General features: G+C 25.1%; 1 protein-coding gene across 1 annotated transcript in view; it reads left to right on the top strand.

Annotated features, from left to right (window-relative positions):
* Positions 1-1,553: 1,553 nt before the first annotated feature.
* LOC126909054 (uncharacterized) overlaps positions 1,554-7,535 on the top strand; it is a 15,583-nt gene continuing 9,601 nt past the window's right edge. The window contains exon 1 of the mRNA XM_050691423.1: positions 1,554-1,917. The gene's annotated coding sequence lies outside the window, so the exon portion shown is untranslated. The remainder of the gene's footprint in view (positions 1,918-7,535) is intronic.

Raw genomic sequence — 7,535 nt, 5'->3', positions numbered from 1 at the left:
AAAATTTCCCTCGTTCCCCGTTAATGGGGGAAACCTCCAAAATAATTACAAATTTAAAAATCGCTAATTTTCTAATTTTTTTTCACTTTTTTTTAATAAAAACTGCCGTAACTTTTTTAAAAATGAACATATTAATATAATTTTTTTTTGTATATAGATGCTTGATGTCTTTACTTATCATTTGGTATATTTTTTTTGTAAATCTGACACTTAACCTGGCCACATGGGGGGTTTAAAATGACAACTTTTTCACAACAAATTTACTTTTTCAATTTAACTTTTAAAAGTGTTCCGGAAGGTCTGACACTTTTATATATATCTTAAATTAAAGCTAATGTAATATACTTTAATTTGAAAAAAAAAATTTGACCTCTGGACTTGTCTTCATGGCGAAAATGGCTACCGAATGCCATTTTTGTGTGAAAATTCTCGATTTCATAATTTACATTTTTTACTTTATAATGCTATAACTTATTGAAAAGTGTATGAATCAACACAATTTTTGTATGAGAAATAATATTTTTTAATAATCCATTTTTCATTCGACATACTTTATCTTAATCAAGATATTAATAAGGAACTAGCAGATTATGTAGCTTTTGGAATAAAACACCAATTTTTTTAAAATTAAACACTATCTTAAGATTTGCATCGAATCGTAATTTTTTTATAGTGATTTTAATCACTGTCAGATATCATTATACTTGAATCAACTATGGCACGTCACCACTGTGTAGTGACCCCCCTGTGCTGGGTTTTTTAAAATTTATTTAATTAATTTAAGAATACCTAAATATTCATTGTAATAATGTTAAAAATAAAAATAAAATGTAACGATTTGTATTTTTAATATGTAAAACGAAAAGTGTTACAAAATGTAGCAATTAAATAAATTATTTTTAACAAAATATGAAATACTTTTAAACACTTAATTTTATTAACCTTAAAATAGAGTTGACCAGTTTTCTTTAAATTAAAAATTGAATGAGATACTGATCAAATTACAATTATTTAGAACAATTTTGTAATAATAATCAGCCTCGTGTATCAATAAGAAAATATACATATCTTATCATAATTTATCACTCTCTAAAATTGTTAAAGTAATATTTTGTTCGTTTCAAACTATTTTTAATAGTTATAATAAAAATTGATAAATCAGTCTTATATCTTATTATTGATCTAAATAAATCATTCTTATAATACTTTGTAACGTAATAAAATTATAAAACGCATAAAGTCACGGGGTAATATATTCAAATTGTGCGCGGCGTGCATTTGTAAATTTAGTGTTACACATATACAAATGTTTATTTATTATATGAATGAATTGTTCCTACCATCTGTTATCCTTATCCTCAGTGCTCGAATTGGCCAAAAATAAGTAGGGGAGCTCAACTAAACAATTTGAAAACTGCGTCCCTAGCATTTGAAGACCTTTTTTTTTTTTTTACTCATTACTTTATTTAGTATTTATTAATAAATCATATTTCATTATCACACTATAATGAAATATCATATCATATTAATTATAAAAAATTTGTTTATTACAAAATATTTTAAATTATAAAATTGATCACAATTTAAATCTATATTTAAAAAAAAAAAAAAGAGGTCGTATTTTCCACCGTCCTCCCGTCCCAATAAAAAAAGTAGTTGGGGTGCGCAAAAAAATTTTAAAAAAAGTAGAGGATCTACGTCCCCCTGCGCACCCCTCCAATTCGAGCACTGCTTATCCTAAATACTGTTATAATCTCTCTTATGTGATAATAAGCCGCTTTGTCACTTTTTAGTCTTCTTCGAAGTTTACCATTACCGTGTCCGACAACTTACAATGTCGGACGAAAAAACGTGGATCCATTGTAGGATAGTGCACCACAATGGCATACTAAAACATCTTATTATTATTGTAATATGGTATGTTAATTATTTTTGTATTTTTTTGCACAGTGTGCAAAAGTAAATAAATTTATTGTATTTTATTCTTGTTTAACAGACTATGTGGTCGATATTTTATATAACAGTTAATGACTATTGTAGTAATCGTATTAATTACTATATTTAACTATTTAAAAAAAATTATATAAAACTATTTGTGGCGATCCAACANAAAAAAAAAAATACTGATTTATTATTCACTATACCAATAACGGTCAAACTTATAGATCGTATATTAAAAATTAATGTAATTGACGGCGACATCGACGCCGCGTTAAGCCATCTGCTGTATTTATCTCGAGTGCTATAGTATAATCATCAATACAGCCATCTGGCACACAATGTTTCGAACTAATTTTTTTTTTTTTACAAATTAGGTAAAATTAACATTTTACGTACAGACTTTATCTAAATATATGCATGTCGCATATCAAAATAACGGATTGGACGTTTAAAATTCATACTTTTCACCGTAACCGTATAACTTACCTGGAAAATGCATTTTTTTTTTTTCGTCAAAAAACGATATTACGTATATACTATATGGCTGAGCATAATTTAGGTGCGCGACAAGTTGTGTTAGTTAACGTCGTGTTTCATTACCCCCCTATCATAAGACTTGGTGGAATAGGAGAGGTTCCTCAACTGCCTTAGGTTAGTTTACGTTGGGTTTCAACGTTCCCTCTCCCATTGCATTATGTTAGTTTACGTTGGATTTATTCCCCCCTCCACACCTCTTCACCTACATCACATGCGGTGTGGTGGGTGGGTGAAGCGGGGGGAACCAAAATCCCTTTTTTCACCCTACTATTGCTCTTACATTAAAAGTCGTTTAAATTTAAAAAAATTAAATAGGCTTATTATATAAATTGAATTTTATATTTAAAATTGCGCGTAACTTAAAATTATTTAAATTAACATTTTGAAATAAAAAAGAAAAATTACGAGTTGAGAATCAATTTATTTGAATAATACAGAATTTGAGAATAAAATTGTATAAGGGAATATTTAGAGTTATGTCAGAGGAAGTAGAATTAATTGAGATACAAGGTATTCCAGACGAATACAAAAAAACATTAGAATGGATTAATAGTTTAAAAAGACCCGATCTTATTAAAGAACTTGAATTAAGAAAGTTATCTACCACAGGCACTGTATCAGAATTAAAAGTTAGGCTATTTTGGTTTTTTCTACCTAAAACACTAACGCAAACTAATAATAAAAATATTATTGATCAAAATTCAAATTCACCCAAAGTAACTAATAATTTCAACATGAATAAAAATTTATTTTTCAAACCAACTACATTTTCGGGTGGAATAAATGAACGCGTAGACTCATTCTTAAAAACATTTAATAGAGCAGCGTTAATTAATAATTGGTCAGATAATGAAAAACCGCAATATTTAGTTGCATTTTTACAAGGCTCAGCATTAACTTTTTATGATAATATTGAGTCATTAAAATTACCCTGGAATGAATTAGAGAAAAAGTTTAGGAATGAATTTGAACCCATTGCTCAGAATGATATGTTACGTATTTTATTAGAAAAAAGAAAACAGTTAGATGATGAACAAACAGTTGCTTATATTAATGATATGGAAGCTTTGTGTAAAAGAATTGATGCTAATATGTTAGGTAGCGAAATAGTGAGAAATGTTATGAAAGGTCTCAAACCAAGCATTGCGAGATACGTTAGTATTTTAGACAATAATAATTTAGACGAGTTAAAAAGAAACATTCAGAAATATGAGATGGTTGAATTTATGATTACTGGAGAAACAGCTAAAAGTCCGTCTGAAATCAAACAATCTATAATTAATGAAAAAATTAATAAAATTACCCAGAATAACGAGAATGATGATTTAAAAAAATTAATAGAGGAATTTCAAAATTTAAAACAAAATCAAGAACGATTTTTTAATGAACATATTAATCTTATACCTATTAATAGGCAATTTCAAAATTATAATAACTCATCTAACAAGTTTTTACAAAGAAATAATCAATTTCAGAATAATAATAACGATTCACGTTATAAAAATCAATTTCAAAATAGTAATAAATTTAATAATAATTCACCATGCTATAACAATAATCAATTTCAAAATAATAATAGTTCTAAAAATAACTTTTCATCAAATTACGATCAATTTCAAAAGCAATATATACCTTATGATAATTATAATCGAAATATCAAATTACATAATAATAATTATTCAAAATTCAAAAATAATGATCGAAATTTTTCACAATTTAAAAGTAATTCTCAACAAATTTACAGACCACAGTTTAATCAAAGGGAAAATTTTCAAAATAACAATAACTTTCAGATGAATCGTAATTCACAGAATTACAAATCAAATACTTTAAAATGTAATTATTGTGCTAGGAGTAATCACAATTCAGAAAACTGTTTTTATAATATTAACAAAACAAAATGTCAATTATGTGACCTTATGGGCCATACAGCTCGTAACTGTCCAAAAAATTCAAAAAACTAATTTCTAGGTTAAACGATAGTGCTGAAGAAAACAGTTTACCTTTTAAATCAGCACACAATATTATAAATAATGTGACTCAAGAAAGTCACGTTCCTATTGCTTTACATTTTTATGCTTTATTTAATGATATTAAAATGCCTATCACCATTGACACGGGATCAAATATATGTTGCGTAACACATACTTTAATTTCAAACAATCAGATCAAATCACAATATTTTTCAAATATATGTGGTCCTGACAATAGACCATTAAATATTTTAGGAACAACAAATATTATCTTAAATATAGAATCAATAGATTTTATCATTAAAGTTTTCGTAGTAAAAAACTTATCTTGCATGATTATTCTTGGAAATGAATTTTTAGACAAAAACAATTGTGTCATTGATTTTGATAGACAAACAATGTGTTTGAATGATCAAATTCAATTACCTATATATTTGGACAATAATTTAAATCTTAATCAATTAAATTCTAATTTTACTGAAAAAGTAATGGATCTGTTTACAGTGTATGATTATTATTCAATAGCACATTGTATTTCAGTTGATCTTAAAATGAGTAATGGCATAGCCTTGGAGATATGTAACAAATATGGTAATATGGCTCCAACTTTATATAAATTAAAACCAAAGATAGGTGATGCTATTCCAGTCTGCACTAATGGTAGAATTATTTATTTTTTAATTACAAAAAATTATTATTTCGAAAAGCCAGAATATGTGAATATTGAAAAGGCTTTAAACAATTTAAAAATTCAAATGATAAAACATCATGATAATCATATTGCAATGCCTAGAATAGCATCAGGTCTAGATAAAAAAGAATGGACTATAATTAAACAGATGATCTGTTCTATTTTCTTAAATACTAGTATTAATGTTTTAATATGTCATAAAGATAATGAATATATTACTAATGATTGGAAAACTAAAGAGCATATTTCAGTCATAAATACAATTAAACAATTTTACGATGATAGAAATTTAAACGACACTAGTAATCATATTCACAATAGTGATAATGTCAATAGCAAAGTCAATAATTATAATCAGAATAATAATATTAACTTAAACATTTTTAAATATTATAAAAAGGGAGAAAATATTTATAGTGAAAACAATTGTGGGTTTTTTGCAATTATTAATGCACTTAATGACGGGAAAACTGAAAAAGTAACTTCAGTATTTGAAATTTTAGAACTTTTAGAATTATCTGATTTACCTAATTATTGGTTTAGTGACGATGAATTAGCAGCTATTGCAAATTATTACAATCATGACACATATATCTTTAATGATACAGATAAAACTGGAATCATTTATGGTTTAGGTAATCGCCCACCTATAGTCCTATACAATGTAGATAAAAATACACACTGGATTCCAGGAACACAATCAAATAAACCATCAAGAGATATTCCTTTAAAAACAATAAATTTTACAGAATTTGAATCTATAGACAATTTAAAAGAATCTATTTTTAAACACATAAACAAAAAACAATACAATAATATTGCCAATGATGTTGACAATAATATTGGCATTAATAATTTAATCATTAATGAAAATAATTTGTCAATAAAAACAAAACATAATGAAAAACTAAATAACACAATTTTAAACACTAATACGCATACACATGAAAGTAAGCCAGCCGTTGTAGATATGGAAGACAAAACAATTAATATGTTATCTCATTTAATTAGTTCTGATCACAAACAAGTCTCTAAAATAATAACACCATATAATAATTTACAGTTTAATGATATTGTTGCAATTAAAGCAGCAGATGAAGAAAATGTAATTGAGAATTTTATTTTTCCAAATTTAAATAAATCTAATAGTTTAACACAAAAAGTAGAGTCAAACAAACAAGTAGAAAATTTCAATTTTATAGCACCAGCATTAATTAATATCAAAAACCTTTATTCAAATTCTTTAGTCATTTCAGACAAAAATTCAAATAATAAAAATGAAAAAAATCATATGTTAATCCAAAGTAAAATAAATTTATTAAAGGTCATTGAAAATGTTCAACATTTTAACATTATACAATTCAATTGTAAGTTTTTACAGGTATATGTGAAACCATCAAGTCGTTTGAAATTAGATTCGACTTATTTTTATTACATTCGTAATACTATGAAAATAACTCAAGATTTTAAAACTATAAGTTTGCAAAATATATTTAATAAAATGATTTCATTTTTATTAGGTAAACCTGTACTTTACAATTATAACTTAAATTCTTATATGAAAAGTATTAATTTTAGAAGAAACATTTTATATTCTAAAAGTATATTTTATAATTCTTTAAATAAATATTATTGGTCTTTTCAAAACTACACACATTCTTTTGTTAAATACATCATGAAAATGATTTGCATTAAGCATGTCATTTTTATTTTTGACCCTGGTGGTTAATATTTAATATAATTATTATCATCACTTAAAAAAGGTTTAACATTGTATTACTAACATAAAAAAAAAATTTTCATATCAAAAAATGTATACTTTCTTTATTTTTAAGTCAAATAAATATTACACATTATATTACTTATATGTAAATTATTCATAATTTATAAATTATTATAAATATACAAATCATATGAAAGCAAAACTTTCTTTAATGATTTAAATGAGTTAATGAAATATTCAATTACCATACTTAATATTTTTATATTATACATATTTAATTACACCATGTCAACATGTAAACATTGAATATCTTAATATGTAATTTTATATTTCACAAAATTGTACTATTTATACAATCAGTAATTGTAATTTTATAATTGGTTCATAAAACAAATAAATTTTTTTTGAAAAACATAACACTTGTAAAGCAAATTTCAACAATTTCAAATCATTAAAAATACAAAAGATCGATACGAATTAAGAAAATGCAATTCATACTAGTAATGGTGGTTAGAATAATTAGTTTGGCAATGATGAATCAGCTTCACCAGATGAAGACTTCGAAATTCAAATTATTAGTAAAAACTAAGGGATCATGTGCTCATATAATATCAGTACTTATGAAGGAAAACAAATAAAAGAAATCTATTTGTGTTTGCAAAATTTTTTT

The sequence above is a fragment of the Daktulosphaira vitifoliae genome, unplaced genomic scaffold (assembly GCF_025091365.1).
Source record: "Daktulosphaira vitifoliae isolate Bord-2020 unplaced genomic scaffold, ASM2509136v1 Scaffold_95, whole genome shotgun sequence".
NCBI classification, from domain to species: Eukaryota; Metazoa; Arthropoda; class Insecta; order Hemiptera; family Phylloxeridae; genus Daktulosphaira; species Daktulosphaira vitifoliae.
The sequence above is the reverse complement of the archived record's forward strand: the minus strand, read 5'-3'. Positions and strand labels throughout refer to the sequence as shown.